General features: G+C 42.8%; 1 long non-coding RNA gene across 2 annotated transcripts in view; it reads left to right on the top strand.

The window, feature by feature from the left end:
- LOC140717131 (uncharacterized) overlaps positions 1-19,961 on the top strand; it is a 29,709-nt gene extending 9,748 nt beyond the window's left edge. The window contains exons 4-6 of one of the 2 annotated variants that reach the window (XR_012096456.1): positions 10,256-10,374; positions 15,892-16,008; positions 19,874-19,961. This is a non-coding gene — a long non-coding RNA (uncharacterized lncRNA). The remainder of the gene's footprint in view (positions 1-10,255; positions 10,375-15,891; positions 16,009-19,873) is intronic. The other variant, XR_012096457.1, reaches the window with a different exon arrangement.
- The last annotated feature ends 3,989 nt before the right edge of the window (positions 19,962-23,950 follow it).

The following is a 23,950-nucleotide window of genomic DNA, read 5'->3' as shown; positions in this document are numbered from 1 at the left end:
TATAAAGAATGTAAAAGGAAACTTAAGAAAGAGATTAGAAAAGCTAAAAGAAGTTACGAGTTTGGTTTGGCAAATAAGGTGGAAGTAAATCCGAAAGGCTTCTACAGCTATATTAAAAGCAAGAGAATAGTGAGGGATAAAATTGGTCCCTTAGAGAATCAGGGTGGTCAGCTATGTGTGGAGCCGAGGGAGATGGGAGAGATTTTGAACGATTTCTTCTCTTCGGTATTCACTAAGGAGAAGGATATTGAATGGTGTAAGGTGTGGGAAACAAGTAAGGAAGTTATGGAACCTATGACAATTAAAGAGGTGGAAGTACTGGCGCTTTTAAGAAATTTAAAAGTGGATAAATCTCCGGGTCCTGACCGGATATTCCCCAGGACCTTGAGGGAAGTTTGTGTAGAGATAGCAGGAGCTCTGACGGAGATCTTTCAGATGTCATTAGAAACGGGGATTGTGCCGGAGGATTGGCGTATTGCTCATGTGGTTCCATTGTTTAAAAAGGGTTCTAGAAGTAAGCCTGGCAATTATAGACCTGTCAGTTTGACATCAGTGGTGGGTAAATTAATGGAAAGTATTCTTAGAGATAGTATTTATAATTATCTGGATAGACAGGATCTGATTAGGAGTAGCCAGCATGGATTTGTGCGTGGAAGGTCATGTTTGATAAACCTTATTGAATTTTTTGAAGTAGTTAGGAGGACTGTTGACGAGGGTAAGGCAGTGGATGTAGTCTATATGGACTTCAGCAAGGCCTTTGACAAAGTTCCACATGGAAGGTTAGTTAAGAAGGTTCAGTCGTTAGGTATTAATGCTGGAGTAATAAAATGGATTCAACAGTGGCTAGATTGGAGATGCCAGAGAGTAGTAGTGGATAATTGTTTATTGGGATGGAGGCCGGTGACTAGCGGGGTGTCTCAGGGATCTGTTTTGGGCCCAATGTTGTTTGTAATATACATAAATGATCTGGATGATGGGGTGGTAAATTGGATTAGTAAGTATGCTGATGATACTAAGGTAGGAGGTGTTGTGGATAATGAGGTGGGTTTTCAAAGCTTGCAGGGAGATTTATGCCGGTTAGAAGAATGGGCTGAACGTTGGCAGATGGAGTTTAATGCTGAGAAGTGTGAGGTTCTACATTTTGGCAGGAATAATCCAAATAGAACATACAGGGTAAATGGTAGGGCATTGAGGAATGCAGTGGAACAGAGAGATCTAGGAATAACAGTGCATAGTTCCCTGAAGGTGGAGTCTCATGCAGATAGGGTGTTGAAGAAGGCTTTTGGAACGCTGGCCTTTATAAATCAGAGCATTGAGTACAGAAGTTGGGATGTAATGTTAAAATTGTACAAGGCATTGGTAAGGCCAAATTTGGAATATTGTGTACAGTTCTGGTCACCGAATTATAGGAAAGATATCAATAAATTAGAGAGAGTGCAGAGACGATTTACTAGGATGTTACCTGGGTTTCAGCACTTAAGTTACAGAGAAAGGTTGAACAAGTTAGGTCTCTATTCATTGGAGCGTAGAAGGTTGAGGGGGGATTTGATCAAGGTATTTAAAATGTTGAGAGGGATAGATAGAGTTGACGTGAATAGGCTGTTTCCATTGAGAGTAGGGGAGATTCAAACGAGAGGACATGATTTGAGAGTTAGGGGGCAAAAGTTTAAGGGAAACACGAGGGGGTATTTCTTTACTCAGAGAGTGATAGCTGTGTGGAATGAGCTTTCTGTAGAAGTAGTAGAGGCCAGTTCAGTTGTGTCATTTAAGGTAAAATTGGATAGGTATATGGACAGGAAAGGAGTGGAGGGTTATGGGCTGAGTGCGGGTAGGTGGGACTAGATGAGATTAAGAGTTCGGCACGGACTAGGAGGGCCGGAATGGCCTGTTTCCGTGCTGTGATTGTTATATGGTTATATATAAGAATGGTCGGACTGCTTGAAGGTGACAATATCTCAACTGAGCACAAGTTGCCACAGTGGTATGAGAAGAGTATCACTGAATGACCACACATTGAATTGTGAGGTGGATGGGCTGCAGTGGCAGAAGACCGTGGGTGTCCACTCGGTGGCCATTTTATTAGGGTACAGGAACAATTAAAGTGGCCCTGGAGTGTATTTGTCACATGTACACTGAGACATGCAGTGAAATATGTCATTTTGCATCATTTCAGTCATGTGGATTGTAAGATCTGAAGTACATTTTTACTGCATGAGAGGACATTTCAAGAGTCTTATAGCATCGTTCTATAGCTCTCCTTCTATTCTTGAGCTGTTATATCATCTGCCCAACAGGAACGGGGAGAAGAGAGAATGACCCGTGTGGTAGGAGTTCCTGGTGACATTGGTGGCTTTAAAGGACTTTAGGTTAATTGGTCACTGTGAATAGCCGTTAGTGGATAGGTGAGTGGTAGAATCTAGGGGGATAAAGGTGAAGCTGTTGAGCATCACAGGCTCATAGCAAAATACTTGAGGAATTTAACTGCTCAGGCAGTATCTATGGACTAGGATAAACAGTTAGAGTTTGTCTTTCGAATTTGATGATGTCATTCTTGCCCGCCCACCATGGTGCTTGTCTCAGACATTATTGCAGAACTCTTTGTCAGCTTGATTGAAACCCAGATAAAAGAATTTTTTCTTTTCAATGATATAGGGGGTACATCTAAATTAATCATATTGGATACATTTAAAGCATTTTTACATGGTCAGATCATTTCTATTTCAGCTAAGCTTAAAAAACAGACTAAAGTAGAATTAGGTAAGATTTCAAAACAAATTAAAGACTTAGATATTTATGCGATCTCTCCTAATATTGATTTATTTAAACAAAGGGTGGAACTCCAATCACAATATAATTTATTATTAACTCTTCCTATTGAAGGCTACTTGCTTAAGCTTAAGAGTCAATTTTATATATTTGGAGATAAAACTAACAAACTGCTTGCATCTCAATTAAAAACAACCAGAGCCGAAAGGCAAATTTTGAAAATCCCGAGGAAATATGGTACCCTGGTTTGGAAATATGAAGAAGTTAATAAGATTTTTCATGATTTTTATACTGAACTTTATAAATCTCAATTTCCAGTAGATTCTTCTAAAATGGAAGTTTTTTTTTAATGAAAAACTGCTTTTCCTGAAATTTCTGTTGAGGATCAAAAAACTCTTGATGCTCAAATTACTGAAGCCGAAATTCATAAAGCTATTTTTTCAATGCATTCTGGTAAGGCCCCTGGACCCTGTAGAATTTTATAAATTTTGGAAAATTTGGGGGGGGGGTGGGGGGGGAAATGGCGGCGCAGCTTGCAGCGGCCACTCCGGAGCTGATTATCTGTTATTTGTGATGCGGGGTGCCATGCGCAATCATAATCGATTGAAAATGGACGTGGGAGCACGGAGGAACATTGGGAAATCTCCAGGAAGACCTACTTCCTTGCTGCTGCTGCTGTGAGGTCCAGGACTCTGCTGGGAAGAACAGGCCCCCAGTCCTCGAGGTCGCATTGCCGATGGCCGTTGGCGGGGCCATCTTAACATGCTCGGCAGAGGATGGTGCTCGGGGAAGCTGTGCCGGAGGGGATGGTCGTCGGCTCGGAGGTTCGATGGACTCGGAGTCCGCTGCGGTCAGGTCGCTTTCGGTGTGTGCTGCGTCTGCGAGGCTGGGTTCGACTGGGCTTTCGTTGTTTGCTGGGTCTGCGAGGCTGAGTCGGGCAGCACTGTGGAAGTCCATGGGGGTGTATTCCCTTCTGCTGCCGGCGTGGGATGGCGAGTCTGTTGGGACCCTGGGGACTTGTGGAAACTGTGTGGTGATTTCTTTTGAACTTATAGTCCTTTAACATCTTTGGACTATTTTTACTGTGCCTATAGTCTGTTTTTTTATCAATTATACTATTGTTTGCACTGTTGTAACTACGTGGTTTTATGCAGGTCTTGTAGCTTTAGTTTTTGGTCTTGTTTGTCTGATGGATTTTGAGCTCCTTTCCGGGGAATGCGCTAAGACAGTAGCACGATATTAATATGCAGCAGCCTCTCCGGACTCTGGATTGGGGATTGGCAAACGTTATGTGGATTTTCTGGTTTGGTCTGTTTTGTCATGTGCTTTTGTGATATCATTCTGGAGGAACGTTGTCTCATTTTTTAACTGCATTGCATTTGTGGTTTCTAAATGACAGTAAACTGAATCTGAATCTGAATCTGAAAATTGCTCTCTCCATATATGTTGGAAATGTTTAAGGACTCTTGGTTTACAGTTAACAGTTCAGGCTCTTTATAGTTTACAGTTTCTGTTGTATAGATTTACCCGCAGTAGAAGAATCTCAGGGTTGTATGTGCAGATCTATATGCACTCCGATAATAAAGTTTACTGTGAACTTTGAACTTTGATCTGCCACAAAGGTCTGTTTTTTTAAAATCTTCAATCACAGACCTATATGAAGTCAACTGTTCGTGCAGTCCTGTTCACTGTTTGGGCCCAATTGAGACTCTGGAAACTGCCATTAAGCATTTTTTTTTAAAAACCTTCACTCGCGAATCTGTGTGAAGTCGCCTTTTCTTCTTGCACTGCCGATCAGTGATAGAACAGAATCAAATGAAATGAATAAACAGTCGACAATATTGGGCCTTCTTCAAGACTGGAAAGGAAGGGGTAAATGCCAGAATAAAAAGTTGCAGGAAGGGGAAGGATAGCTAGAAGGTGATAGGTGGAGCCCGGTGGGTAGGAAAGATAAAGTACTGGAGAGGAAGGTATCTGATAGGACAGGAGATTGGACCATCGGAGAACAGGAAGGAGGAGGGTACCCTGAGAGAGGTGACAGGCAGCTGAGAAGAAGGAGGATGCCAGAGTGGAGAATAGAAAATGAGGGGATGTGTAGGAAATATATTATTTTACTGGCTAGAGAAATCAATTTTCATGCCATCAGGTTGATGGCTACCCAGAATACTGTATAAGGTGTATATTTGGATATGAAGTGTCATTCCTCCACCCACAAGAGGAACCTATGGACCAACATGTAGCAATGGGAATGGGAATCACAATTAAAATGTTTGGCCAGTGGGAATTTTCTACTTTTGGTGGATGGAATGGAAGGACTTGACAAAACAGTACCCCATCTCACCAATATAGAGGAGGCAGGTTTTGAGCCCTGAGTGGAGGTGAGAGAGGAGGTGAATGGGCAGGTGTAGCATTTAAGCTACTTGCAGGGATATGTACCAGGAGGGGGATTAGTGGGGAGGGTCGGATAGACAAATGAATCATGGAGGAGTCAATTGTTGCCGAAAGCAGAGAGAGTGGGAGGTGAAAGTATTTTTGATGATCGGAACCCTTGGAGATGGCGGAAGTTGCAGAGGATAGGGTATCAGATGTGGAGTATCATGGAGTGATTGGTCAGGATGGGAGGAACTCTATCACTGTTAAGATGGTGGGAAGATGGGGTGAGTGTGGATGTTTGGAAAATGAAGGATATACAGATGAGGGCAGCAAGAATGGTGGAGGAAAGCAAACCCCGTTCTCTGAAGGAGGAGGACTTTTCTCATGTCCTGGAAAGGAAAGCTGCATCCTGGAACAGATGGAGGAACTGAGAATAAGGAATAGCATTTTTACAGGAGACAGGGTGGGAAGAGGTTTAGTCACGATAACTGCGGGAGTCTGTTGGCTTATAAAAGATGTTAATCAACAGGTTGTCTCCAGAAATTGAAAAAGAGAGATCGAGAACGGGGATTGAGGTGTCCTAAATGGAGCAAGTGAATTTAAGGACAGGGTGGAAATTAGAGGCAAAGTTGATTAAATTGACAGGCTCAGCATGGCTGTCTGATGCTGCACCAATGCAGCTATCGATGTTGCGGAGGAAGAGTTGGGGAGCATTACCAGGGAAGGCTTGTAATATGCACTGTTTTACATAACTAACAAAGAGGCAGATATAGCTGGGGGCCATGCAGGTGCCCATACTATTCCTTTGAGTCTGGAGAAAATAGGAGGAGCCAAAGGAAACGTCCCAGATGGAGGAGAGTGGTGGTGGAGGGGAAATGATTGGTTCTTATATTGAGCTTGAGGCCTTCATGATAGGGTTAGAAGTATACAGGGACTGGACATCTATGGTGAACATACTGAGGAGCTGAAGAGCATGGGAAGTGTGGTGGATGTCAGTGGGAAGGGACTGAACCAAGATGAATAGAATATAGTCGAGGTAAGAGGACAAGAGTTCTGTGGGATAGAAACAGGCAGAGATAGGCCTACACAGACAGGTTTGTGGATTTGGGGTAGGAAGTAGAAGCAAGCAGTGCAGGGTCTGAGAACTAGGAGTTTGGTAGCAGTTGGTGAGGTCAGTGATAGAGTTGCAGTTTTCTGATGGTCTGCAGTGAGGTCCTCTTCAAGGAGTAGGTATAAGGAGGTGTCAGAGAGCTGTCACTGTGCCTTAGCAAGGTAGAGGTCTTGTTTGCCACAGCACCTCCTTGGTCTCCGGGTGTGATGGTAAGGTCCGGATTAGTGCGGACAGAGGGGGCCTGTCAAGGGACTGAATTCTAAGGACATGAGGTGATGTTGCAGCTCTATAAAACTCTTGATAGACAACACTTTAGATTATTGTCTTCAGGTCTAGTTGCATTATTATAGGAAGCACACGGAAGGACGAGAGAGGGTGCAGAGGAAATTTACCAGGATGCTGCCTAGGTTAGAGATCATGTTTTATGATGAAAGATTTTGTGAGCTTGGGCTTTTGTCTTTGAGGGAAGGTGAATGGAATTAGACTTGATCTAGGTGGTGTTGTTCCTTTTCACGCCTTCTGTACATTGGGTGGCATTTTGCCGGTTGCATAGCATACGATTACTTTCTTACAAGGTTAGGTCACAAGCTCAACACTCAACCCAGCATATATGGAAAGCGTGCAGGGTGCTGGCCAGATTTGAACTTGGGATCATTCTTCTGGAATAGCCATGTTGATTCCACCACACCACCAGCCAGCACTTGATATTGGTGTGCAAGATGATAACAGGCATAGAGTGGACAGCCAATGCTTTTTTCACAAGGTGACAATGGCTAATAAAATGGTACATTATTTTACAATGATATTCAAAGTAGATTTGTTTTCAAGCAGAGTGTGTGGTGCACACATTTCCTGCCAGGGATGCTGGTAGAGGCAGATACATTAGCAACGTTTGGAAAAGGCACATGAATGATAGGACAATGGAGGGCTGTGTGGGAAGGAAAGGGTTTACAAATTTTTGACAAGGACAAGGCATTTGGCTCAACAACGTTTGTCCAATTCATATTCACATGGTGTGTTGAAAGAACTACAGAGTTTAGATTTGAACGCCTCTACAATACTACTCTCAACTGCACAACCAAATAGTTTGTTCCATGTGTCCACAATTCTCTGTGTAAAGAAATGCTGCCTGATGGTAGTCTGAAATCTCAACTTAACCAGACTGCACCGATAGCCCCATGTCCTTGATGATGGATCAATTTTAAAGAAGTTGCCCTGAATTATTTTGAACACTTCTATCATATCTCCTCTCATTCTACATCTACTTAGGCTATAAATTCTTTCAATCTTTCTTCATAGCTCATACCCTGCAGACCTGGAATGAGTCCAGTTGCCCTTCTCTGGACTCTCACAAGCGCCTTCACATCCCTGACAAAGTATGGAGACGAAAATTGTCCATAGCCTTCAAGGTGTGGCCTCACAAATGCATTATACAGCTGAAGGAGAATGTTTCTTGACTTGAACTCCACTGAGTTCATTCTATTAGCCTTCCGAATTGTTTCTTTGCATTGTATAAAAAAACTCAATTCCAACAGTCCTCCCTTTGATTCAATAAGGTAGTACGTTACAATCACTGCTGAATTGGTAATTAACATAACTTGCTAAGGACCTTCCCACCGAGCTCCCAGTGGTTCCTTGTATTGTTTTTTGACCAGGACCCACTCACCAGGAATCAAGGTGTGTCCTCCTTCCAACAGACCACTTCAAGCAGCTGAATCCTGTTGAGAAATAGACTAAACAACTTGGGTTAGTTTCACACAATAATCAACAAAATTTCTGAGACAATGTGTATATCAGCAACTTTAAGATCGAGAGGTTCTAGTAGTGATGTCGTTTTCCCTGTTACCACAAGAACGGTGGAATACTTGGACCACCGAGCAGCTGTCACTTCACAGAATCATTGAAATCTGCCGCATATTACAGGCCTTATGCCCACAACTTGTGCCGACCTTGTAAGCTACTCTAGAAACTGCCCAAAATTTTCTCTAGCGGATTGTCCTCTACTTTTCTAAGCTCCATGTATCTATCTAAGAATCTCTTAAAGGATCCTATTGTATCTCCCTCTATTAATGTCCTTGGCAGTGCATTCCATGCACCCACTGCTCTACGTGTAAAAACTTACCTCTGACATCCCCCTTGTGCATACTTCCAAGCACCTTAAAACTGTGCCCCCTTGTGTTAGCCATTTCAGACCTGGGAAAATGCCTCTGCCTTTTCACACAATCAGTGCATCTGATCATCTTCTACACCTCTGTCAGGTCACCTCCCATCATCAGTCGCTCCAAGGAGAAAAGGTCAAGTTCACTCAACCTATTCTCATAAGGCATGCTCTCCAATCCCCAGGCAAAATCTTTGCAAACCTCCTCTGCACTCTGTCTATAGCAACAACATCCTTCTTGTACTGAGGTGACCAGATCTGAACAGTACTCCAGGTGAGGCCTCAGTAAAGTCAATATAGCTTTATCATTACCTCATGGCTCTTGAACTCAATCCCACAGTTGATGAATCACACCGTACGCCTTCTTCACGACAATGTCAACTGCTCAGCAGCTTTGTACTATGGACATGAACCCAAAATCTCGCTGATCCTTCACTGCCAAGATTCTTAGCATGGATATTACATTCTGTCTTCAATTTTGACCTGTTGAAATGAACCACTTCACACTTACCTGGTTTAAACTGCATCGACTGAGTCGGCTGGTGTGGTATACTGCATCCAGTGCTCCCGGTGTGGCCTTTTATATATTGGCGAGACCCGACGCAGACTGGGAGACCATTTCGTGAAACACCTACGCTCGGTCCGCCAGAAAAAGCAGGATCTCCCAGTGGCCACACATTTTAATTCCACGTCCCATTCCCATTCTGATATGTCTATCCATGGCCTCCTCTATTGTCAGAATGAATCCAAACTCAGGTTGGAGGAACAACACCTTATATACCGGCTGGGTAGCCTCCAACCTGATGGCATGAACATTGACTTCTCTAACTTCTGTTAATGCCCCTCCTCCCCTTCTTACCCCATCCCTGACATATTTAGTTGTTTGCCTGTTCTCCATCTCCCTCTGGTGCTCCCCCCCTCCTTTCTTTCTCCTGAGGCCTCCCGTCCCATGATCCTTTCCCTTCTCCAGCTCTGTATCACTTTCGCCAATCACCTTTCCCGCTCTTAGCTTCATCCCACCCCCTCCGGTCTACTCCTATCATTTTGCATTTCCCCCTCCCCCCTCTACTTTCAAATCTCTTACTATCTTTCCTTTCGGTTAGTCCTGACGAAGGGTCTCGGGCCGAAACGTTGACATCGCTTCTCCCTATAGATGTTGCCTGGCCTGCTGTGTTCCACCAGCATTTTATGTGTGTTGTTGTTTAAACTGCATCTGCCACTTCTCAGCCACAGAACTTATTCTTAACCCATAAATTTATGAAGGCTGATATCTTGGCCCATTAGAGTTGCAACTCGTAATTTCCCAGTCTGGATCCACCACAAACAAAGTAAAATACAGTTTTGTTCTCACTGATGAACTCCCTTTAAATGCTGTGCTGAAGCAGAATTGGATGATTTCTCTGATAATTCAAGAACGGAAGAAGCTCTCTTATCTCATGGATGTGCATCAAAAATTGCTTTCTTTGACCAATGAATTCTTCGATTTCTGTTTCTTTCAAGTAACTGGTCCCACATTGTGTGGCAAAAACTATTGGATCTTGTAATTATTGATCTTTCACGAGTTTAGAATAAGCAAGTTGAACAACTACAGAGATAGAGCAGTGCAGTGCAGTTAAACAATAAGAAGCAAAATCAGAATAAGGTAAATTGTAAGGTCTGTATTCCATCAAGAAAATATAGAACATTACAGCACAGTACAGACCATTCAAACCACGTTCCTATAACAACCTTTTAAGTTCCATCTAAATCTTCCCCCCACATAGCCCTCATGTTCTTGATATTTATTGCTTATTTATTATAATTATATAAATATTTTATCTTATTATTTCTTTTATTTGTATTTGCAGCTTGTGGTCATTTGTATACTGCTTGTCCATCCTGCTGGCATGGTCTTTCGTTGATTCTGTTACGGTTATTGGATTTATTGAGTGTGCCTGTAAGAAGATACATCTCACGTTTGTATAAGGTGACATATGCACTTTGATAATAAATTTACTTTGAACTTTTTAAAATTATATAAAAAGAACATTATCAAATTAGTCGCCTCTTTCGTTATCATTGGTTGTCTGAATTAATTTTATTAAAATGAATATCTTACCTAAATTTATATACCTTTTCCAGTCCTTACCTGTCTTTATTCCTAAATCCTTTTTTGATTCTGTTGACTCTTTTATCTTTAGGTATGGAGAAATAAACATCCTCGATTGAATAAAGTTCATCTCTAGAAAGTTAAAAAGAGTGGAGGTTTACCTTAACCAAATTTTAGCTTTTATTATTGGGCAGTTAATATACGGAATCTTACGTTTTGGTTCAATTATATTAATCATGAGGACTGTCCGGGGTGGGTTTCTTCAGATGCTAACTCTGTTAATAAATTTTCTATCATCTCTCTTTTGGGATCTTCACTTCCTTTATCTTTTAGTAAAATAACTGAAAATGTGGTAGTTAAACATACCTTGTGGATCTGGATACAATTTAGAAAACACTTTGGTTTATTGAGATTTTCCCTCTCTCATCCTATTTTTCTTAGTTATTTTTAAGCCCTCTATGACTGATGCAGTTTTTAAACAGTGGGATAGATTAGGTATTAAATGATTGCAGGATCTGTTTGTTGGAGTTAGTCTTTCTTCTTTCGAACAACTGTCAACTAAATATAGTTTACCAAAAACCCACTTTTTTCAATATTTACAAATTGGAGATTTTCTGCGATCTCAATTATGTACATTTCCTAAAAGTCCTGATAATTTCTTATTAGATGAAATTCTTAATTTGAAACCTTTTTATAATGGTTCAATATCCAATATTTATGATACACTGATGGGGATGAGAAATGATTCTTTAGATAATATCAAAAATCTTTGGGAACAAGATTTACAGACTTCAATTTCTGAAGAAACTTGGAATGACATTTTTAAACTGGTTAATACTTCATCGTTATGTGCCTGTCATTCCCTCCTACAATTTAAAGTGGTCCATAGGGCTTAAATGACAAAGGATAAGCTATCTCATTTTTATATGGATATATCTCCCTACCGAGATAGGTGTAACAATGGAGAAGCTTCATTCATTCATATGTTTTGAACATGGCAAGACTTAAAAAATATTGGAAGGAAATTTTCCAATCATTTTCTGTTCTTTTTAAAGTAAAATTTAAGCCTAATCCATTGACTGCTTTATTTGGTATTGTTGGAGGGAAAGATACCATTTTGAAGACATCTGACTAGCACATTCTGGCTTTTATCTCTGTTATGTCTCGGAGGGCGTTCTTGCTTAAAAGGAAGGATGCTGCTCCGCCTACTCACGCTCACTGGTTACGGGATGTTATGGCATACTTAAATTTAGAAAAGATTTGTTGTTCAATTTCTGAATCTAACCAAGACTTTCAAAATTTTCGAGGGCTGTTTTTGAATTATTTTCAAAACCTTTGATTTCTCATTAAAGTACAGATGCTTGTTAATAGCATATTTCATTATCTGATAAGGGTTTTTCTCCTTTTTGTTCTTTACAAACAGCTTTGGCTTTGGTAGTGGGTATAGATTGTTTTATATATATTAAAAATTATTCATATCTCAACATATGAATTAATGTAATCTACATCAATATAGGGTAAGGAATTCGTTAATGTGATTCAAATATAATCTATTTGGTATTATTACATCATTCTTTTGTTTTATAATATGTATTTTCTTGAACTCTGTATTCTTCTATTTAGAAATTAGCGTTGATTTTGCTGGCTGCTTTCCCGAGGCAGTGAGAAGTGGAGACAGAGTTCCCAGGGGGAGATTGATTTCTGTGATGTGTCTCCATAATCCTCTGAATGTCTTGTAGTCACGGACAAGATGATAATGAGGGAGATTGTGAAGCCATGAGTCCATCTGGTTGTGCTGTAGAATGTCTCGATAGACTATTCTTCTTCTGTACTGATGGTGGGTTGCACCTGTCAGGAACCCGCCCAGCCCCAACTCTTTCTCCTCGCCAAAACCCAGCACTTTCCTCCCATCGGCTCCCCTCACTCACATTGCCGGCGGTGCAAACCGCCAGAGCCGACACTCTCCGGTTGTGTCCGCTCCCCGTGAGCTGCTCTCCCGGCCCAATCCTCCCCCCACACTCCCTCACCCTCCGTGTCTGCCACACTCGGTTCAATAGTCTGATAACTGCTGTCCGTCACACGGACATTTCCCCAGATATGGGCCCCGTCCGACCGGTGGAAGTCCGGAGACCCCCAGCGCTGGCGGCTGCGACTGTCTGCCGGTGGGGCCGCCCTCGGCTTCGGCTGTTCGGCCGCCCGATGTGGGGCAGGAAGGGTCGCCAAGCTGGGGCGGCCGAGCCGGAGTGTGAGCAGGAGAAGGGAGTCGGTGGCCGAGAGGTCAGGAATTGAGGGAATTATGCCCGTGGGGGAGAGGATGCGACCGGGGAACCCCAAGCTGGGGCGGCACGGCCTAGTCGGAAGGTTGGGGAGCGGAGCCGGGAGACTGGAGAATCAGGAGGCTGGAAGCCTGGATCCAGGGGAGAGGGAATCAGATCAGGAGGTTGGGAACGTGCATGTGGGTGAGGGGAGACTGAATCTGGATATGGATCCGGAGCCTGGATGCCACAATTTACAGGCGGGAATATGGAAGCAGGGACGGGCTCTGAGGAAAGGGGCAGGGGATCAAACCTCAGGAACTGGCATTTGGCCCAAAGATGAACAGGATGGACGGAAACTGGGATCCTGGTGAGGAGAGAGTGAAAATGTGAAGTGAAGACAGAGGAAGAGTCGGAGATGATCAGGAGCTGAACAACGAAGAGAGGCTGGGGGTCCAGATAAAACACAGAACAACACGGCGCAGTGCCCGAAGAGATCAAGTAAAAAATAGAGGTGGTCTAATCCCAACTCTTATGGAGCAGATGAAGGCAAAAATTATAGTAAAATAGATCTGTCTGTGTGCGTGAGAGAGTGAGCAGGTAAATGTCAAGGAAAAAATGCATCAAGTTTAGTTTTAATATGAAATCAATGCAGTAGTCTCCTGTGTCGAATGAAGTGGTTCACGGTCTTCTGTCACCGTCGCCCATCCCTTCAAGGTTTGACATTTTTCACGAAGCTGACTTGCCTGTTCCTGAGTAATGCTGAGTTTATCTTTCTCTTTACACATCTCAATCTCGAACTGCTTCTCCCTTTTTACCTTGCTCAGAGAAGTAATTGAGGCCAGTCTTTTAAAGATTAGTTTTATTTTTCAGATTTGCATTGAAGCCTTCTGTGAAATACATCTTTTTGCAATGACAAACAGCACAGTCCAAGGATGTGCTGGTGGGCAGCCCACAAGGGTCACCACGCTTCTGGTAACAACATAGTATTCCATAATTCATCAACCTGAACCTATCCATCTTTGGAATGTGGGAGGAAACCGGAGCACCCAGAGTAAATCCATGCAGTCGTACAAACTCCTTACAGACATGGGTGGGAAATGAGCCCTATTTATGTTCGTGGGCAATGCAAAGCGATTTCACTATTGACTATGGAATAGTGATACCCGAGCCATTCAGTAGAAGGGGGAGTTCTGAACTATTGTTTGTTTGGAAACTGTCCTGGTAAACAAGTTCAAATGAGCTTAAGGAAGGACTCAATAAGGATGTACCAGTTTCTTGTAGTGCCCTGCTTTGTAATGTTCAAGGAATTTCTAAATGGGGAGTATTTACAGAAATCAGAGTTACAAAGGGACTTGTGCACCTCGTGCAAGATTCCATAAGGGTAACTTGTAGTTTGAGTCAGTGGTAAGGAAGTTCATTCTCACACTGTTGGTGATTGACACAAAAATGATACAAAACCTGTTTTTTTGATATATTTGTCAGAAATAAATGAAATCTTTTTTTCTGTTTAATAAATTTAGGTTGGCGCTATTTCATCTAGAACACCACTGATATCAGTGAAGGGAAAATGCTTAAGGTTCACTCTGTACAATTTGCATCTTGCTTTATGTGACAAAAACATTGAAATTGCTTGCTCAGTAATTCCAGCAATAAGTACAGTGGTGACTACAAAACATCAGAGTTCAATCAAGAGTGCTGAATGATAGTGAAGACAGATGTAAATATAAGCTGTACTGCATCTTAGATCTTGAGTTTTGGTCAGCTGAGGGCGTTATTCATTGGAGACTAAGGGTGATCTTATGGAGGTGTAAAATGTCATGGTGGGCACAGATAGGGTGAATGTACTCAGTATTTTTCCCGGCTTTGGTGAATGAGGAACTAGAGGTCTAAGGTAAGAGAGGAGAGATTTATGATTGACTTTATTTGTCACAATTTCACCTAAACATACGGTGAAATATGTTTTTTGTGTCAATGATAAACACAGTCTGAAGACTGTGCTGGGGACAGTGTACAAGTGTCACCGTACTTCCAGCACCAACATGGCAGGCCCAGACTGTACTGACCATAATCTGTTGTTGAAATGTGGGAGGAAATGGGAGTACGCGGAGGAAACCCACACTGTCATGGGAAGAACATATAAACTCACAGACGGCGGTGGGAATTGAACCCCATTTAGAGAATGTTGGCACTGTAAAGTGTTGCATTAACTGACAGCTACTGAACGAAATGGCAGCCAATTCACAAGATCACAAGACAAAGGAACAGAAGTAGGCCTTTCAGCCCATCGTGTCTGCTCTGCCACTCCACCATGAGCTAAACTATTCTCCCATCTAGTTCCAATTTCTGGCTTTTTCCGCATACCCCTTGATACCTTGACTAATTAGATACCTATCAATCTCCTCCTCAAACGCCCTCAATGATTGGGCCTCCACAGGTGTATGAGACAACGAATTCCATAAATCCACGACCCTCTGGCTAAGAAAAATTTCTCCTCATCTCTGTTTTAAATGGGTACCCTCTAATTCTAAGACTGTGACCTCTTGTCCTGGACTCACCCACCAAGAGAAACGGCATTTCCACATCTACTCTGTCCAAGCCTTTTAACATTTGAAATGTTTCTATGAGATCCCCTCTCATTCTTCTATACTCTAATGAATACAATCCAAGAGCCAACAAACACTCCTCATATGTTAGTCCCTGCATTCCAGAAATCACCCTAGTGCGTGAATCTTCTCTGAACTCTCTCCAATATCAGCTCATCCTTTCTAAGATAGGGGGCCCAAAACTGCACACAGTATTCCAAATGGGGTCTCACAAGTGCTCCATAGAGCCTTATCAACACCTCCTTACTCTTATACACTATTCCTCTTGAAATGAATGCCAACAGGGCATTCACTTTCCTTACTGCCGATCCTTTGTTTTGAATGTGCTTTGTTTTGCAATCTTGGGACATTCTGTAAAATCAACATTTTTTGTTTTCTAATCATCCAGAATTTTACTCTGTACCTTAGCGGAAATCCACCTTCCGTGGACTGTCCTTTAACGTGATCTATATCTCAGTACTAGTGTGTCCAATCAAGTGGTCTTTATCGCCATACCCATCCATTATTTAACCCTTCCTTTCCCCACCATGCAGGAGAATGCATCCTCTATCATAAACTGAAGTTCCTGGACTGGGAACTGAAAGTACTGACAGCACATGGCATCTCACACTTCTCTGGAAATGGCGACAATTTGAGACGGTTCCATGACTGTAAGTAGTTTATTATTGTTACATGTACCAAGTTGCATTGGTAAAAACTGTTTTGCACACCATTCATGTAGATCATTTTATGACATTAGTGCATTGAGGTTGTACCAGGGAAAAGCAATAAGAGAATGCAGAATGAAGTGTTACAGAGAAAGTGTGTAGGTGCAAGGCCATGTTGTGGTAGGTTGTGTGGGGATGTGCAATTCGTACAGTAGTAGTTCAGTAGATTTATAACAGTGGGGGTGAGACTGTTCTTGAGACTGATGGTACATGCTTTCAGAGAGATTGTTGGGTGTGGGTGGATCTTTGATTATGTTGGCTGCTCTACTGAGGCAGTGAGAAGTGTGTGCTGAATCCATGGACTGGTTTCTGTGATATGTTGAGCTGTGTGCACAGCTCACTGCTGTGTCCTACATTCACTGGCAGAGCAGTTGCTGTACCAAACTGTGATACATCCCGGATAGGATTCTTTCTACGTGATGTGCTGAGTGAAATTGGTGATGGTCAAAGGGGACTTGCTGAATTTCTTTAACATCCAGAGGGAGGAGTGGTACTGGGGGGCTTTGTTAGCCATGGTGTCTGTGTGTTTGGACCAGAACCTTCAGGGTCTCAGAAGAGCTGAAAAGGCCTTGTGTTCCCTCGGATTGAGACGTTACCATCTGAGTGACACCAGATATCTTGGTGCTTGTTCACTTCCAATTGTGAGAGCTGGGCTTCGGGTAACTGATTGTTACCATATAGACAATGACATTCAGCCAAAAGTACCACAGATTATTCATGATGCACGATGGTCTTCATCAAAACAGAGACACAAGGGGCAGCAAATGCTGGGATGTGGAGTGTGAAAACAGGGAGAACCAGAGGTACTCTGCAGGTCAGGCAGCATCCAAGGAGAGAAATGGATGGCTGAAAATTCGGGCTGAGATCATTCTGCTGAATATATTTGACCTGACCTGCTGAGTTCCTCTAGTGGCTCGACTCTGCACATGGTGAAAGCAGTCAATATATGATTGTCATATATGATGAGAGTATTTCAGCTCCTTGCTCTCTCCGCTGCAGCTTTTAACCTTCTCCACTTTACTCTCTGCTCCTGCCTAACTTTTCCTTTCACACCCTTATCTTTCAATCATCTCTTCCCCCCTCGTCCTTCTGAATTCCAGAACCAGAGCCATGAAACGTTCCTCGTATTGTTACGAACCCCGTAACTGGCTCACTTACCAGCAAAGATAGAGATGTCCTTTGAAGTGTGATGGTACTATTTTTAACAGTATTTATTGATAAAAATACACAAAAATAATATCAATGTAAACATACAGATAATATACGTCGTCAATACTAAATCTAAAAGCGCGGGTATAATAATAATAAGAAATAGCTCTATCGTTGTCTAGGGGATAATGTATTGTCCAATGGAAATATAAAAGTCACTCAAGTTCATTCAAGCTGCAGCTTTTGGTTGGAGAGAGAGACGATGTTTTTAGAACTTGCCCGTTTTCCTTTTTATGATGTCGATCCTTTGAAATGTCGTCGGTGGTGATCTCTTCTTTAGCTAAGCCGTCTTCCATGGTAAGGCCTCAATCCCGGGCAATGGGAAAGGACACACGTGGACCTTCCACCGGCTGTCGCTATTAAATGCTGTCACGGGATTTCTAGCGTTTCTCCTGGTGTGTCTAAAAGGGGTTCTTCCCCAGACCTTCTTTTATCCTTACTCACGGGGTCTCAGATGTCAATCAGGTTGGGATGATGCCACCCCCCCCCCCCCCCCCAAACCAGCCCACGTTGCTCATTCCTTGAGGGCGTCGATGAATAGCACAGTGCTCAATACACAATTCCGTCTCCAAGAGACAATGGCCGTTTCCCGTATCTTTGTATCATTGAGGGGCCAGGACATTCCAAACCCCCCTGTGGATTCTGCGTCTCTCTCTCATTTCCTGGGTCTCCTGACCTGAATTAATAGCGATCTTGAGATTCTCAAAACGGAGGGGGCTACTGTTACCCACAGGCGTAACAGTATGATAACCCTTTTATTCCTGGAATCTTCCTTGTGAACTTCCTCTGGACCCTTTACAATGCCAGCACATCTTTTCTAAGATGAGGGGCCCAGAACTGTTCACAATACTCAAGTTGAGGCTTCACCAATGCCTGATAAGCCTCAGCAACGCATCCTTGCTCTTGTATTCTAGACCTTTTGCAATGAATTTGCCTTCCTCACCACTTACTCTACCTGCAAGTTAACCTTTAGGGTGTTCTGCACAAGGACTCCCAAGTCCCTTTGCAACTCAGATTTTTGGCTCTTCTCCCCATTTTGAAAATATTCTGCACATTTATTTCCAATACCAGAGTGCATGACCATGATTTTCTAACTTTGTATGTCATTTGCCACTTTCTTGCCTGTTCTCCTAATCTGTCCAAGTCCTTCTGCATCCTACCTGTTTCCTCAACACTACTTGTGCCTCTACCAATCTTCATATCATCTGCAAACTTGGCAACAAAGTCTTCTATTCCATCAGCTAAATCATTTATATACAGCATAAAAAGAAGTGGTCCCAATACTGACCCCTGTAGAACAGGACGAGTTACTGGCAGCCAACCTGAAAATGATCTTTTTATTCCCACTTGCTGCCTCCTACCAATCAGGAAATACTCTAATAATGTTAGTAACCTTACTGGAATACCACGGGCTATTAACTAGGTAGACATCATCATGTGTGGCAGCTTGTCAAAGGTCTTCTGAAAGCCCAGATAGACCACATCCACTGCATCCCCTTTCATGTCCACAGAATCTCCCATCTGTTCCCCTTGTTATTGAGTCCCCTATTGCTACTACTCTCTTCTTCTCTCTCTTTCCCTTCTGCACTACGGACCCATGCTCAGTGCCTGAGACCTGGTCACCGTGACATTCTCCCAGGAAGTCATTCCCCACAAAAGTATTCGAAGCAGTATACTTATTTTTGAGGGGATGGCCACAGGTGTGTTCTGCTCTAATTGCCTGTTTCTATTTCTCCTGACAGTCGCCCAGCTGCTCACCTCCTGCAACTTCAGGAATTGCTCCCAGAATCATTCTGTTGAGTCTCTTCTGAACTCTTATATAGAACATTACAGCAGGACGTTCGACCCTCGATGTTGTGCCAACTTATTAACCAACTCCAAGATCAATTAAAAGCTTACAATTTTCACTAAACTGTTACTGTTCCTCCTCTCTCCTATCTGTTGTGTAGTGGATGCTCAACAGGTTGCTGCCTGGACTTGTTCAACCTATCCTCATATTGTCTTCTGAGGATAGGATGAGTGAGCTGAGGCTTTTCTCTTTAGGGTGAAGAAGCATTAGAGGTAACTTAATAGAGGTTACAAGATCATAACCAGCATTGATTGAGTGGATATCCAGAAGCTTTTTCCCAGGGCAGAAAGAGGTAAGAAGGGTTTCTTTACAGAGCCTGGTATGTGTGCTGAACCACACCAGGGATCGAGGTGGAGATAGATAAATTAGGTACTTTGAAGAAACTCTCATAGGCATATGGAAAATAGAAACATTGAGTGTTACTGTAGGAGGGAAGATTAGATTGATCTTCGATCAGCTTAAGTGGTTTGCAGAATATTGTTGGCTGAAAGGCCCACACTGCTGTGGTGTTCAGTCTCATTCATTGTAATTTCTTCAACTTCCCGTACATTAACAAATTTCCTCTCTCTCCATTGCTCACCCCTACCTTCCTCATTCCCAACTCCTTATGGCTATCAGTTCCTCACTCTTGAATTGCCCGCCCCATCTGAACCCCCACTCGTCTTCTTTCTCTTCACTACCCTGCATCCCACCCTCCCCTTCCCTGACAACATCTCTGACTGATGCTCAGTCTCTGTTGTCCTCATCAAGGATGAAGATATTAAGCCATGCTGACGGGTAACCACATGCAGAAGATAAATCTGGCTCATGGGCGAAATCCCACTTTTACAAACTCCCGGATGACTGTCTGACAGTGTTGTACAATTTCCAAAAGATCCTGATGTTGGTTGGCCAGGAATCAGTCTGTGAGTGTTGACAAGCTTTGGAAGGATGATGGGAGAGGGAGCATGTTTAAAGAAAGCTTACAAAAGTATTTGTCCAGAGCAACAACCCTGCCTGTGATGAGTCCATGATTCCTGATATGGCTCCATGCTGAAGCCAGTGGAGTTTCTACGTCAAGGCACCAGTATACATTTTACTTATTTCATTTAGAGAAGCAGCGTGGAACAGGCCCTTCTGGCCCATTGAGCCGTGCTGCCCAGCAACCCACCTATTTAACACTAACATAATCACAGCACAACTTACAATGACCAACTAGCCTACCAACTAGTACGTCTTTGGACTGTGGATGGAAACTGGGGCACCCGGAGGAAACCCACGCACTGACGGGAAGAACGTACAAACTCTGTACAGATGGGTTACAGGTCCAAGCACCCACGGCACAAGCTGTAATTGTGTTGCACTAACTACTGCACCCCTTGACCTTTGATGTTGTCTGTGTGGAGTTTGCACCTTCTCCCTGTTGCATCTGTTTACTCTGGGAGCTTCAGTTTCCTTCCACTATTAATAATTAGGGAATTATTCTCACACATGACGAGATGCAGTATACAACTGTGTTTTGTATAATTCACTTTGCACTGAAATGGACCTTGATTTTTTGTAATTATGTTCTTTTTTCAATACGTTGCAAATAATTTTATTTTCTAATGAATGCTGCTGATCTGATTCTATGAGCCTGTGATGCTGTTGCAAGTAAGTTTGTCATTGCCTCTGTTCACACATGTACTTTACATATGACAATGAATACAACTGACAGCTGCACAGATTATTTAAAAATGTAAGTACATTGAGGTCGTACAAAGGAAAAACAATACCAAAATGCATAACATACACTCAATGGCCATTTTATTAGGCACCCCTGTACACCTGCTCATTAATGCAAATAACTGATCGGCCAATCATGTGGCGGCAACTCAATGCATAAAAGCATGCAGACATGGTCAAGAGGTTCAGTTGTTGTTCAGACCAAACATCATTGTGGGAAAGAAATGTGATCTAAGTAAATTTGAACATTGGTGATGGTTGGTGCCAGATGATGTGGTTTGAGTATCTCTGAAGCTGCTGATCTCCTAAATGTTGATGCACAGCAGTCTCTAAAGTTTACAGAGAGTGATGTGAAAAGCTAATAACATCCAGTGAGCAGCAGTTCTGCGGGAGAAAATGCCCGTTAATGAGAGAGGTCAGAGAAGAATGGTCGGACTGCTTGAAGGTGACAATATCTCAACTGAGCACGTTGCCACAGTGGTATGAGAAGAGTATCACTGAGTGGACCACACATTGAATCGTGAGGTGGATGGGCTGCAGTGGCAGAAGACCATGGGTGTCCACTCGGTGGCCATTTTATTAGGGTACAGGAACAATTAAAGTGGCCCTGGAGTGTATTTGTCACATGTACACTGAGACATGCAGTGAAATATGTCATTTTGCATCAGTTCAAGTTATGTGGATTGTGAGATCTGAAGTACATTTTTATTGCATAAGAGGACATCTCAAGAATGTTATAGCATCCTTCTATAGCTGTCCTTCTGTTCTTGAGCGGTTATATTTTCTGCCCAACAGGAACGGGGAGAAGAGAGAATGACCCATGTGGGAGGAGTCTCTGGTGACATCGGTGGCTTTCAAGGACTTTAGGTTAGTTGGTCACTGTCAATAGCCATTAGTGGATAGGTGAGTGGTGGAATCTAGGGGGACTTAAGGTGAAGCTGGTGAGCATCACAGGCTCATAGCAAAATACTGGAGGAATGTAACTGGTCAGGCAGTATCTATAAACTAGAATAAACAGTTGACATTTTGGGCCAAGACCCTTCAATTGTCTGGCATAGGAAGGAAGCAAAAGCCAGAGAAGAGGATGAGAGGAGAGGGAACAGTAAAAACTGATAGGTGAGAGGTGAACATGATCAGGGGAAAGGTGGGAGATGTGAGAAGAAGGATGAACTGTGATGATTGGTGACATGTGGACGAGATCTCTTCAACGTCCCTAATGTATCTGCCTTTACCACCACTGCTGGCAGTGTGTTCCACGCACTCATTGTTCTGTGTAGTTTAAAAAAAACGACCTCTGACATGCACCCTATACTTCCTCCAATCACCTTAAAATTATGCCCCTTAGCATTAGCCATTTTTGACCTGGGAAAAAGTCTCTGGCTATCCACTCAATCAATGCCTCTTATCATCTTGTACACTTCGATTAAGTCTCTTCTCATCCTCCTTCGCTCCAAAGAGAACACCCTACTTGCTTAACCTATCCTCATGACATATGTACACTAGTCCAGATACCATCATTATAAATTTCCTCTGCAGACTCTCTATTGCTTCCACATTCCTCCTATGAGGCGATGGTGTGAGCTGCTTCACCATGAGGTGGGAGAGGGAATGATAATGGACTGTGGATGTGCATTGGTTGTGTTCCAAACTTGCAAGCAGGTCCTATATTATAACAAGGAAGCTTTGATAAACATGGCATTTACATCATCTCTTGAGTCTTTGAGCTGGTTTTCCCAGGACATCAGCATGCACAAGAATTGTCACATTATACCTTTGAGATGAATGAGCTATTTCTAAATGCCTCACTTTGCCCCAATTTCTCCCTTTGTTAATCTGCTGAGTACCCTGTCTTTTGTTCTGAGGATACTGCATGTCCTTCTGCAACTGGATGCTGGACTTCCTAACCAGAAGGCCACAGTCTGTGCAGTTTGGTAACAACATCTTCACCTCGCTGACAATCAACACTGGGGCATCTCAGGGATGTGGCTTAGCCCACTTCTTTACTCTCTGTGTACCTCTGACTGGGTGGCTGGGCACAGATCAAATGTCATCTCTACATGTGCTAATGAAACAACCATTGTTGGCAGAATCTCAGATGGTGACGAGAAGGTGTACAGGAGTGAGATGTACCAGCGAGTTGAGTGGTGTCACAGCAACAACCTTGTAATCAAAGTCAGTAAGTCCAAAGAGCTGATTGTGTTCTTCAGAGAGGGAAATGAGGGAAAAGTCAGCAATCCTTATAGAGGGATCAGAAGTGGAGAGAAAGTGAACAGTTTCAAGTTCCTAAGTTTCTGAGGACCTCTGTCTCAGCAGATCAATGCAGCTATAAAGAAGGCAAAACAATGGCTATATTTCAGTCAGAATTTGAGGAGATTTGGAATGTTACCTGAAACATTTAAAGATTTCTGATTGGCTTCATCACGAACTGGTACGGGGTGTGTCTACTCCGCAGGATTGAAGTAACCTGCAGAGTGTTTTAAAATGAACCAGCTCCATCATGGCTAGGAGCCCCCATAGTATTAAAAATACCTTCAAGGAGGGGTGTCTCAAAAAGACTGCGTCCATCATTAAGGACCTCCACCACCCAGGAGATGCCCCCTTCTCATGTTACCATCAGACAAAAGGTACAGAAACCTGAAGGCACACACTCAGCCATTCAGGAACAGCTTATTTCTCTCTGCCATCCAATTTCTGAATGGACATTGAAACTATGAACACTACCTCACTACTTTTTGATTAATGCTTTTGCACAACTTACTTAATTTAACTATTTGGTATACATATTTAAACTTGGTGTAATCAGCAGTTTGCTTTCTGTATTACCAATATTCTACTACTATAACAAAGTTAACAAGCTTCACAGCATATGCCAGTGATATTAAGCCTGATCCTTATTCTGGGCATTGTGAGAAGTTTTGTGGCCCCCAGGTAATAAAGGATTTGCTAGCATTGTAGGCTTGGGACAGGGTCCAGAGGAACATGGGAGTAAACCCAAGAATGAAAGGGTTAACATTATTGGTGGCTGATGGCTCTGGGCCGTAATAGTTGAGAAAAATTAGGGGGGATCTCCTTGAAACCTTTCAAATATTGAAAGGCAAGATGGAGTGGTTGTCGACAGGATGG

The sequence above is a fragment of the Hemitrygon akajei genome, chromosome 27 (genome assembly GCF_048418815.1).
Source record: "Hemitrygon akajei chromosome 27, sHemAka1.3, whole genome shotgun sequence".
NCBI classification, from domain to species: Eukaryota; Metazoa; Chordata; class Chondrichthyes; order Myliobatiformes; family Dasyatidae; genus Hemitrygon; species Hemitrygon akajei.
This window is presented reverse-complemented; position numbering and strand designations above follow the sequence as displayed.